Genomic DNA, 11449 nt, shown 5'->3' with positions numbered 1-11449 from the left:
CCCAAAGTGCTCCCAGAATTTAGACAGCGCACACACTGCCCTCCAAAGCTAAATCTGCTGTCACAGGCTTCACTCTTATTCATACAGTGACATTTATTGTCCAATTCTTTAACGTGACAAATGATTTTACAAAATTTATCAATTTCTTTAAATCCTGAAGAAATGTGACATCAGCCCTTTGTAGAAATGAATGGAAAGTGTGATGTTTGTTTGACCTTTGGCTCTATTTATCAGACCTAACTGAACCTTTAGCAAGATGTGGGATGTTACCCACAAACTTTGTTTCAAAAAGCAAAGATTATGCTCTGAGTCTTAAATGTTCAATCAGGTTTGATCAAAAAGCCTTCCAAAAATTGAGTGTTTGACTTCAGCTCCTTTAAAGAGACATGCTCTTGGCCTTCAATTCTGTGACATGTGATCAGTCTTTGGTAAAGGTGGCTGTTTGCAACACTGCAGGGTGTTGTGCTGAAGTGCCTCATTGGGTGGATGAACTTTATTACTGCTGTAACTTGGCTAGTTCTGAGATGGAATATTACTTTGAGTTAATCTTGTTATTAAACTGAGGCGTGCTTGTGTAACTCAAGTGTGGAAACTACGCTCATGTTTACAATGAATCTTTCACTTTTGGAGATTATTTACAAAACAGATCAGAAAAATACTAAAGTTCAATATAGAAAGCACAGTGCTGGAGAACTGCAGGTCCAGCAACATCTCTGAGGGGAATAAAACATTGTAAGTTCAAAGTATCATGACCTTTTGTCCGTTCAGACGAAGAGTCAGTGAACTTGAAATATAACATTTTTTTCTCTTCACTGATGCCCTCAGAACTGCTGAGTTACTCCAGCACTCTGTTTCTGGTGTTCAGATCTCCAACACCTATAGTTTATTGTATTGTTATCGATCCTATGATTTGACTTGGGGAGCGAGAGACAGCAACTGTGATCAACTCGGATAAAACTCCACAAACATGAAAAAAAACACAGTTCTTTATACTTTGCAAAACACAACTGTAAATAATAAAGCAATTAATCTAAGTGCAAGGCGGATTACCATCTGCCGTGTCTCAATCGGGCTACTCATCTTTGAGGTCTAATCTGTCAGCATTGTGTTTGCTCGCTTCCTTTGAGATCACAGTCCACAAATGTCCTAGTTCCAATTCCTGGGCCGGGCTTGGTTACCACGTTGCAGTGGGGTGGGGAGCTTTGTGTCAGCCTGAAGATTTTGTTAAGAGCAACTGCAGGTTGAAGTTGACGGTTTTGACTAATATTGCGTCATCAAACTTGGAGGAAATCCTTCCGAATGTATTGATTAACTGGACTGACTCTGTTTACATGCAGTCCTGTTAGTAGTGCTGTCATATTCTAAGTTAGGAACCAAACAACACCATGTTATAGTCCAACAGGTTTACTTGGAAGCACACCAGCTATCAGATCGCAGCTCCTTCATCATGTGATTGTGGAGGGCACAATTCTAAGGCACAGAATTTATAGCAAAAATTTACATTGTGATGTTACTGAAATTATCCATTGAAAAATACCTTGATTGTCTGTTGAGTCTTTTATCTGTTCGAATACCATGATAGTTTAATTTCGTTCATGTGTAAGTCACAAAATCTTTTTTCAAAAGTTGCACTGACAGTGGTCTACCAAATCACTCATTGTATTAATCACTGCACAGTCTCTACAAAGCCATGAAACTGGATGGACCACATTACATCTATCAATGCACCGGAAAATACAGTCATACAATCAGCCCTCTTGACCCAGCAACTTCTGTCTCACTGTGGGCCGTCAACAGCAGAACTGTCCACCAGCCCAATCTGAAATCTCATAGCCTGGAATATCCCCCACTCAACCAATAACATCAAGCCAGGAGATCAACCCTAGTTCAATGGAAAGGTCCGCAGGTCATGCCAGGAGCAATACCAGACATTCCTAAAAATGTGGTGCCAACCTGGTGATGCTATCCAACCTGCATGGCAAACAGTGCAAGCAACACCAAATAGAACTATGTGATCCAACAACCAATGGATCAGATCTGAGCTCTGCAGTTCTGCCACACCTAGCCAGGAATAGTGACGGACAATTAAACAACTCACTGCAGGAAGCATCACAGATATCCCCACCCTTCCTGATGGAAGAGTCTCACACATCCATGCAACAGACAAGACAACAGCATTTGCACCAATCTTCAGCCAGCAGTGCCAAGTGGATGAGCCTTCTACATTGGTCCCTGACATCACAGATATGAATCGAATTGGTTGAAAACTTATTTCAAAACTGATCAAGAAATGGAGAAGTAGTGTAAAGGCTGTCGGCCCTGCCAACATCGTGGCAATAATACTGATGGCTGTGCTCCAGAAATTGCTGCCCACTTAGACAAGTCCAGCACTGGCAGCTACTGACATTGTGGAACATTTCCCAGGGATGATCAACATAGGAAAGAGCCAGCTCACCCAATTTCCCTCCATCAGTCCACACTCGCTCAGCAGTGAATTCTTGGAAGGTGTCATCAACAGTGCTGTCACGCAGCTGCTCAGCAATAGCCTTCTGTGATGCCCAGTTTGGGTTCTGCCAGGGCCACTCAGTTCCTGATCTTGTTACAGACTTGATTCACAAACTGACAAACAGCTGAATTCCAGAGGTGAGGTGATGGTGATAGCCCAGTCCCACTCCAAGACCACTATTTCAACTTCAGTGATATCACCTGACCTCACCTCAGTGTCAGCTCATTTACTGAAACTCTCATTCGTTCATTTTGTGAACTCTAGATTTCATTATCTAAACCCACTCCTGGCCAGCATCCCACAATCACCCTCCGTATAATCTCCAGAATATTGAGAACTCTACCGCCCAAGTGTTCACTTGTACCAGAACTTGCTGATCCTTCAAAAGTCTCCCATTTATAAGCAACAACAATTTACTTTCACACCCATGACATAATTCCTGGCTGTAATCATTCCTACCTCCATGCACCAGACACCCTTTCATATCTCAATAACTCATTTTAGATTAGACTCCCAATGATGTGTTTATTTTTGAGTTCAGCTGTGTGACTGTTTCTATAGATTCCAAGGCAACACGGTTTGGAATTCCCACCATCTAAGATCTGCTTCCTTCCTTTAAGTCATTCCTGAAAAATTGCTTATTTCACAAAGGTTTTGGTCACCGGACATAATATTCTTCAACTGTGGCCTTATGCCAAAAGTTCTCAATATTTTTGTGAAATTAAAACGTATTGATTTGTACAGATATCTTTTACTCTTCAATATCGTTGAGTGAATAATCTGTAATGTCTCCTACACAATCACATTGTGGGAGCACCTTCACCATACCAACTGTAGCCGTACAAGGGCGTTAAACATCACCTTCCCAACAGGCAACAGAGCTTTAGCCTTGATCACTGGTATCAGTAGAAGAGAAATACACATGTTTCAGGGAGTGCAATATGAATTTTTGGGAATGAAAGTGGTGCAGAATTTGACTATCAGAAATAGAAAGAAAATCCACTCAATTATTGGAAACATGAACTCTTGACTGTCAAAGATATTGTGGAAAAAATAACCTGATAATGGAGCATATGGTCAGGAGCCGGGCAGCAGTGGACAGTTCATTTACAAAAAAGGTCTGTGAACATAATAATAAAATACTACACTGAGCAAAAATACACACGAGAGACCGAGGAAGCTAGATAACAAACAAGTTGACATCAAGGAGCCCAGAGATGAATCAGAGAAATGCTCACTTTTATGATCCCACAGTCAGAGATGTCCAGCACAGAAACAGATCTTCGGTCCAACCCACCTATGCCAACCAGATATTCTAACCTAATCTATTCCCATTTGCCAGCACTTGGCCGACATCTTCTGAACCCTTCCTATTCAAATGCCTTTTAAATGTTTCAATTTTAGTTACCGTTTAGGTTCCTTTTGAATTCCCCTCCCTCTCACCCTAAACCTATATCCCGTAGTTCTGGGCTCCACCAACCTTGTCTATTTACGCTGTCCATGTCCCTCACGATTTTCTAAACCTCTATAACATCACATCTCAGCCTATGACACTGCAGGGAAAATGACCCCAGCCTATTATGCCTCTTCCTGCAACTGAAATCCTCCAACCCTTGTAATATCCTTGAAAATCAATTCTCAAACCTTTCAAGTTTTAGTGCCTCTTTCTGATAGGAGGGAGAGCAGAACTGCACACAATATTCTAAAAGTGACCTAACCAATGTCCTGTCCAGCTCCTTTACTCAATGCTCTGACCAATAAAGGGAAGCATACCAAATGCCTTCTTCACTGTCCTGTCTACCTGTGACTCGACTTTCAAGGAACTATGAACCTGCATTCCAAGGTTTCTTAGTTCAGCAAGACTCTCCAAGACCTTACAATTCACTGTGAGAGAATCCTGCTCTGATTTGCTTTTCTAAAATGCAGCACCTCACATTGTTCTAAAATAAAACGTATCTGCCACTCCCCAGCCCATTGATCCATCCGATCAATATCCCATTGTATTCTGAGACAACCTTTATCACTGTCCACAGTACCTCGAATTTTGGTGTCACCTGCAAACGTACTAACTGTACCGCCTCTATTCACATCGAAATCATTTAAATGAATGACAAAACAAATCCAGAAAAAAAAATGCATTTCTCTGGGTGTGAATATGCTCTGTATAAATCCTGCCCTATGACTCTCTACCAGAGAAGGCTGCACATACTCCCCTCTGAAATTTGCCCCGCATAAAGCTGGTGGCCGCACGTGTCCAGTGAATCGTCGCCCCGAATAAAGATGTTGGTGCTTACTCGAGTCAATCGCTAGATGAAGCATTTTCCCGTTTACTGCAAAAACGGGACTAAGTTTCAAATTTGTAGTTTCCGATGTGCACCAAATGTCTGTAAACCCTTTCAACCCATAACAACACTATTTCCCTCCCACTTCCTGCTGTTTATTTCTATGCTCACCAACAGCTCTCTGTCCACATATCCCGAACCGACCGTGAGGATGGTCACGTGGTATAGTCTAGTGCCGCCCCTCATTCACCCTAATTGGTTGGAGGACCAACTGCCCCGCTGGATCCTCCAGCTCTGTTCCTGCCTTTCCATTGATCCGTCGCTGACTTCAATCACCCGGGGCCCATTGTTGGCTGGAGAATGCAGTTTGCTTCGTGGCTTTTGTTGCTGTTCGTGAGTTACAAGAGTTAAAAATGACACAACACCATCTCAAAAGCACCTGATGAAGAAGCAGCAAAACTAGTGCTTCCAAACCATCCTGTTGACCAATAACCTGGTGTTCTGTGAATTTTACTTTTGTCCATCCCAATTCAACACCAAGACCTCCAAGTCAGGAATGAGGGAGGGATGTATAACAGAAGAACTAGGAACAGTAGAAGGCCGTCCTGCTCTTGGAGCCTGCTCTGCCATTCAATAAGATCATGGCTGATCATTTCATGGACACAGAAACATTTACCCACGTTCTCACCGTGTCCATTAATTAATTACGTTTTTAAAAATCTAACCTAGCTTTAACAACGTTTACTGAACTAGCATCAACTACTTCCCTGGGCAATTAATTCGATAAAAGTCAAGACGTTCCTTCTCAATTCAGTCTTAAATTTGCTGCCTGTAGTCTTGTGGTGACCCTCTTGCCCGAACTTCACCTGCAAATGGAAACATCTCTCTACTTCTATTTTATCCATTCCATTCATTATTTCATATGTTTCCATTCTTCTGAATTCCAAAGAATATAAACCTCAGTCTCTCTTAAGCCAACCCCCTGAACTCCGGAATTAACCTAGTCAACGTCCTCTGCATCCCCTCTCGTGCCATTACACCCTTTCTCAAGTAAGGAGACAAAAAACTACATGCAGTACGCCAGGTGTGGCCTCACCAGCACCCAAATACAGCTGAAACATAACCTCTGCTTTTAAACACAGCCCCTTCAGCAATAAAGGACAAAATTCCATTTGCTTTCTGAACTGATTCTTGTACCTGGTGACCAACCTACATGCAGAAAGATGCTCAGGACCGTCTGCAGAGCAAATGATGCAACCTTTTAACATTCAAGTATTCTTTTTAATGTTACAACAAACAAAGAGTATAAACTTTATATTTACAAGCATTCTATTTCATTTGACAAACCATTACCCACTCACGCAATGTATCTGTGTTCCTCTGCAAAGTTCACAGTCCTCCGCTCACTTTGTTCCGCTAATCATCTTAATGTCATATGCAAACTTTGACATCCTACGTTTGGTTCCAACTCCAAATCACCTGTTTCAGTTTGTAAATAATTGCAGTCCTAACACCGATCCCAGAGGCACACTACTTGTCAATGATTGCCAGCCAGAATAATACTCATTTATCCCCACGCTTTGCTTCCTATTAGTCAACCAATCTTCTATCCGTGCTAATACTCTACCGCTAGCGCCATGCACCCTTATATTATGCAACAGCGTCTTGCACATCATCTTTTTGATGGTCGTTTGGAAATCCAGGTACACCGCATCCACTAGGTCCCCGTTGTCCACCTTGCTTGAAATGTCTTCATAGAATTCAAAAAGATTGTTTAAGCATGACCTGCCCTTCATGAATCCATGCTGTGTCTGTACAATGGGACAATTTCTATCGAGATTCCCTGCTATTTCTTCCTTGATAATACACCCAAGCATCTTTCCCACTCCAGAGAATAAACTAACTGGTATATAATTCCTCACTTCTTTGTCCACCTCCTTTTTAAAACCGTGGCGTCACTTTTGATGTTTTCCAATCTGCTGGGACTACCACAGAGTCCAGTGAAGTTTGGAAAATTACTGACAGTGCATTTGTTATTTTTCATGGCGTCTCCTTTAGTACCCTGGGATGCATTCCTGCAAGGTCAGGAGACTTTTCTATTGTTAGCTCAATTACCTCCAAACAGTCTAAAACTAGCTGTTCCGTAATAACGATAGTTTCCAAATCCTCACCTACCTTTGTTTCTTTACTGGAAAGATATTAGTATCCTCCACTGTGTTATCCCATAACTAAATGCTTCTTCTCATTTTCCAAAGGACCAACATTTACTTAAGCCATTCTTTTCTCATTAAATATATTTATATAAACGTTTGCTCTCTGTCTTTATAGTCTGTGCTAGTTTATTTTTCTCATGTTCTATATTACTTTTCGTTATTGGTCGCCATACTATAGGAAGGATGTGGAAGCTTTAGAACGAGTGCAGAGGAGGTTTACCAGGATGTTGCCTGGAATGGTAGGAAAATCTTATGAGGAAAGGCTGAGGCACTTGGGGCTGTTCTCATTGGAGAAGAGAAGGTTTAGGGGAGATCTGATAGAAGTGTATAAGATGATTAGGGGTTTAGATAGGGTAGATACTAAGAACCTTTTACCGCTAATGGAGTCAGGTGTTACTAGGGGACATAGCTTTAAATTAAGGGGTGGTAGGTTTAGGACAGATGTTAGGGGTAGATTCTTCACACAGCGGGTTGTGAGTTCATGGAATGCCCTGCCCGTATCAGTGGTGAACTCTCCTTCTTTATGGTCATTTAAGCGGGCATTGGATAGGCATTTGGAAGTTATTGGGCTAGTATAGGTTAGGTAGGATTCGGTCGGCGCAACATCGAGGGCCGAAGGGCCTGTACTGCGCTGTATCCTTCTATGTTCTATGTTCTATGTTATAGCTCTTTCCTGGCTTTCGGTTGACCTTTAACGTTTTCCCAGTTCTAGTTTCGTGCTGTTTTTGGCCACTTTGTACGCCTTCTCTTTCAATTTGATTTTCCAGGACAGCAACCCAGTTTTCCAAGCATTTCACATATTCTTTCTTCTTGCGACGGCACTCTCGAGCTGCTTCTCTGTTTTTCATGAGGCGGATTTCATGTTTATGAGTAGTTTCTTCAGCATTCTGGGGTTGGCTTTGCAAGACTGGCGAAGATGCCATAACCATTCCCTGGCCAGCAGCGGAGTTAGGAGTTGTATGGATCTGTTAAGTTTGGACATCTCCAGCAGCACCTTGTACAAGCACTTGGCTGCCCAGCACAAAGATTTGCTGTCCATCAAGGTTCGGTGCATCCTGTATAATGGCTGCTCCAACCTTGGCTGTAACTGCGTTGATCATTGTTAGTGTCTGGAGTCCTTGCACTCCATCTGTCCCATTGTTGGCCTGCTGAATTGCTACCCCCCTGTCTAATAGCAATGTATTGTCCGCTGCTCGTCTGATAGATGGGTGTCTGCATCGTCATTGCAGTAATGGTTGAGACAGGCACTTCTTCTGATTTCTCCTCATCGATTTCTTGGCACACCGGGGGTATCAGAAGAAAGCTCATTCAGGATTTTCCTGTACGAAGGCCGTCTCGATAAAATTTCTGTACGTTTCTGAGAACAGGTAACTCCATACAAAACCCTACTCCTTCTCATCTAATTTCACCTCCAAAACTGAGGGAGTTCCAGAAAAGCACCGTTATATCCCACCACACAATCTTGGTATATGGCTGTGCACAAAGAAGAGTGGAACACTTGATAAAGACTAAAATCATCTGAGTAATGGGAGCCCCACCACATTGTATGCGTTTTCTATTGTTTTTCCTCGGTTCCTGACTTCCCTTGTTTTCCCTCATGAACCTGTTCAAAGTTGTTTTTACACACACCTGCACCATCTGTGAATTGAACGCCAGTCTCTCGGTCCAAGATTCAGGATATTTTCACCTCATCACAAGGCATCGACTCCAACTTCCCTTGTCCTTTAATGTTTCTGTTGCTGAGCTGCTGAATCAACACTGCAATTGGGAGGAAGGGGCGGAACTGGAGGACAGGGCAGCATCCGGTCCTCCAACCAGAGTGAGTGAGGAGCGGGACCAATGCATTCTCGGGAGTTAACGCTTCAGGTCTGGTCAGAAAGCAAACTGTTTTGCAGGATTGATCATTCTCACGACATAGTGGAGCATTAAACCCCTCTCATAAAACAATGTGAGGTTTTAAAGAAATCGTTAAGATGTAAATCTGACAACATAGTTAAGATGTAAATCTGGCAATGTACATATTTCCAATCGATTTACGCAACTCGAGTAACAAACTTATTTTCAAACTCTCAGAAAGATTGGTAATTTACATACCTGGCCAGTATGGTTAAGGTGGACCAAAAACATCTATTTGTATATGAACCATCTTAATGACTCTAATTTGACAGAACAATGGTTCATGTCCAATATTTCTCCCGTGATTCTGTGCAGTTATGAATATCCTCTATAAACTCACTGATAACCTCCGACTCACGCGCAGTTTGGTTTCAATGAAGAGCATGCGCGGTGTAACATGTAACAGGACACGTGAGATATGGAGCAGTTTTCTCCGGGTGCGGCTGCGATCGGCTTCAGAGAGCGGCGTGTGGGAGAAAGGAGCGGAGAGAATTCACAAGACGCGGACATAGGTGAAAAAACCCGAAAAAGACCCTCCAGGCCCTGATCAGGAGATAGTGGTCTGTCGGGAAAGCGGGCCAGGGTCATGGCCGCCATTTGTTTGAGGGAACAGGGAGCGCGGACCTCAGAGCCGCCATCTTGAGAAGGTCAATGTGCAGGAGGGTGGGGTTGTCGGGATCCAGGACAATCGGAGAAAAGACCCACATTAGATTACTTGCCTAAAGACATGAATGCACTCGGTGGATTTTTCTTAACATCTGCAATTGTTTAATACTCACTTATAGATTTTTCATTACATCTTTTTTGAGGCATTTAATTCACATTCAATCATTTGCATTGGTGGGATTTGAACCTGTGTCCAGAGAACATTTGCTGAGTTTCTGGATAAATTGTCTCACAATAATGCCACTCGGCCATCACTTCACCTGCTCTAGGTTGCGCATCTGAGTGCAACATGAATAAAAACCCTTTCTTCCTGCACAATTGTTTGATCTTGCATTCTGGGGATATCACTTCGTATCTCTCCATGTGGTATCCCTCACTGTGTGGGTCTAATTGCTGCCTCTGTCAGTGTCGCTCGCTCTTGCAGCTATTCCAGATTCTGAGCCAACAGAATTCTCACTCCAGAGAGACGATGGAGACTGGGATGTTCCAGATATCTTTGGGACTCAGTGCCATTTGACATGTGTAGCCCTCATTGCATCAGTCTAATTTCCCCTTCTGTCTATCTCTCTGTCTCCTGTAGGTGCTTAGGGAGATCCTGACCTAACAGATTTCCCAGCTGCTGGGTATCTCATTCATCACCTCATTGAAGATGCTTTGTCAGCCAGAGAGACAAAGTGCAGGGAGATCTGGAGCCTTCAATATATCCTGCAGTGAGGTAAGATCACTCACAGTGCACAGAGCAGAGAGCAATGAGATGACTCCAAACATCAGCTAACAGGACAAGACATAGCTATAGTGCTGGAGGGGGAGCACAGGACAGACACACCGCAGGTTCAGTCACTGCCTTTACTGTAGGTTTGTTGTATTAAGACAACATCGGGAGTATCACAGTTATCAAGCAGCCTGTGCTGTCTTAGTGAGCATCAGTACAACAGAGGGGAAAGCAGGCCTCCCATGAGAGAGTGGGAATGCCATCTGGGAATGATCTGTTCTGTGTTCCCTCTCCCACACTGTATCTATGGCTTATCTAGTGGATCAGTGTCTTCAACCATTCTAACGCTAAAAACAGTTCCTATCTCTGTACTTTCCTCCCCTCTCACCAATCACTTCACATGTTTGAAACCTGCTCCAGTCCGGACTACCATCCATTTCGCTGTAACTTACTTCAGTCTCGACAACATGCCTTGTCACGATAGTCTACTCCCCCAATAGCCCAAGACTTAGGGTCTGTTTCTGTGCTGCATGACTGTCTGGCCGAAATCATTAATGCTGACCAGGTTTCCTGTACTGAATGAGTTGCATTTCCTGCGTTTGGCCCATGGCCCTTCAAACCTTCACCTCTGCATGTTCCTGCCCAAATGTCTTTTCCATGTTGTAACTCTTCTTGTTAATCCCGTGTGCCCCAGGCAGTCCATTCCCTATACGAACCGTCCTCTGTGGAAAATGATACCCCTCAGATCTCTCTTTAGGACTTTGCTCTCGATCACTCCTCAGGCCTTACCCAACCTGCTGTGAGACGCAACCCCTCCCTGATCCAGACTCCCGTCGGGCCTTACCCATCCTGCTGTGGGAAATAATCCCGCTCCAGTACTGACTCATTCGGGACTTACCCATCCTGCTGTGGGACGCAAGCCCTCCCTTGTACAGACTCCCCTCGGGCCTGACCCATTCTGCTGTGGGAAATAATCCCTCTCCAGTACTGACTCATTCGGGCCTTTACCATCCTGAAGTGGGACACAACCTCTCCCCGATACAGACTGCCCTTAGGCCTTAACCATTCTGCAATAGGTACACAATCCGTTTCCCGTTACAAATGGCCCTCGGCCCTTACCCATCCTGCTGTAGCGCACATCCCCTCCCTGGTACAGACTCCCCTCGGGTCTTAC

At 43.6% G+C, this 11449-nt stretch overlaps 1 pseudogene; it reads right to left on the bottom strand.

The window, feature by feature from the left end:
* Nucleotides 1–5034: 5034 nt before the first annotated feature.
* LOC132829502 (cyclic AMP-responsive element-binding protein 1-like) lies at nucleotides 5035–8400 on the bottom strand (annotated as a pseudogene).
* Between the last annotated feature and the right edge of the window lie 3049 nt (nucleotides 8401–11449).

The sequence above is a fragment of the Hemiscyllium ocellatum genome, chromosome 29 (assembly GCF_020745735.1).
Source record: "Hemiscyllium ocellatum isolate sHemOce1 chromosome 29, sHemOce1.pat.X.cur, whole genome shotgun sequence".
NCBI lineage: Eukaryota > Metazoa > Chordata > Chondrichthyes > Orectolobiformes > Hemiscylliidae > Hemiscyllium > Hemiscyllium ocellatum.
Note: the sequence above shows the minus strand (reverse complement) of the source record. Positions and strands in the feature narration are given on the sequence as shown.